At 43.7% G+C, this 845-nt stretch overlaps 1 protein-coding gene across 2 annotated transcripts in view; it reads left to right on the top strand.

Annotated features, from left to right (window-relative positions):
• The window catches only part of TNFRSF10B (tumor necrosis factor receptor superfamily, member 10b), a 54,419-nt gene that overhangs the window by 47,166 nt on the left and 6,408 nt on the right, over positions 1 to 845 (top strand). The gene's annotated exons all lie outside the window — the stretch shown is intronic.

The raw sequence follows: 845 nt of genomic DNA, 5'->3' as shown, positions 1-845 counted from the left end.
GCTCACTGCAAGCTCCGCCTCTTGGGTTCATGTTATTCTCCTTCCTCAGCCTTCCGAGTAGCTGGGACTACAGGCGCCCACCACGCCCGGCTAATTTTTTGTGTTTTTAGTAGAGACAGGGTTTCACCGTGTTAACCAGGATGGTCTCGATCTCCTGACCTCGTGATCCACCCGCCTGGGCCTCCCAAAGTGCTGGGATTACAGGCGTGAGCCACCGCGCCCGGCTAATGATTTGATTTTTAACATACCACAATATAATCTACACAGAATTGAATTTTTGATTCAATATAAGCTGAGGAACTCCCTGAATTGTTCTGAGTCACTGTTTCCTTCTTGCAAGCCTACTTAGCGACCAATTCTTCCTTTTCCCTCTGCCTTTGCCCTTTTGCCACCTCCTTTGCTACATGTTAAATGTTTACTTTTTTTCTCTCTTCCCCTTCACTCTTTTTTTTTTTTTAAACTAGATCTTGTCCTTGAAAATATCAAATGTTAAGTGGGCAGTGATCTCTTCCACCTAGACTGTTTGTGTTTCTTCCTTGCATCTGTACCACTTTCTTTTTAATAAAGAGAAGAGATTTTAAAAGGAAACAAATGAATAATGCCAATACTTCCTCCATGCTTATTAATCACTTTGAACAGTTTTTTTTTTTTTTTTTTTGAGACAGGATCTTACTCTATCACCCAGGCTGGAGTGCAGTGGTACGATCTTGGCTCATTGCAAGCTCCGCCTCCCGGGTTCACACCACTCTCCTGCCTCAACCTCCTGAGTAGCTGGGATTACAGGCGCCCACCACCACGCCCAGCTAATTTTTTTTTTGTATTTTTAGTAGAGACAGGGTTTCACA

Source organism: Colobus angolensis, unplaced genomic scaffold (assembly GCF_000951035.1).
Source record: "Colobus angolensis palliatus isolate OR3802 unplaced genomic scaffold, Cang.pa_1.0 Scaffold184, whole genome shotgun sequence".
NCBI lineage: Eukaryota > Metazoa > Chordata > Mammalia > Primates > Cercopithecidae > Colobus > Colobus angolensis.
The sequence above is the reverse complement of the archived record's forward strand: the minus strand, read 5'-3'. Positions and strand labels throughout refer to the sequence as shown.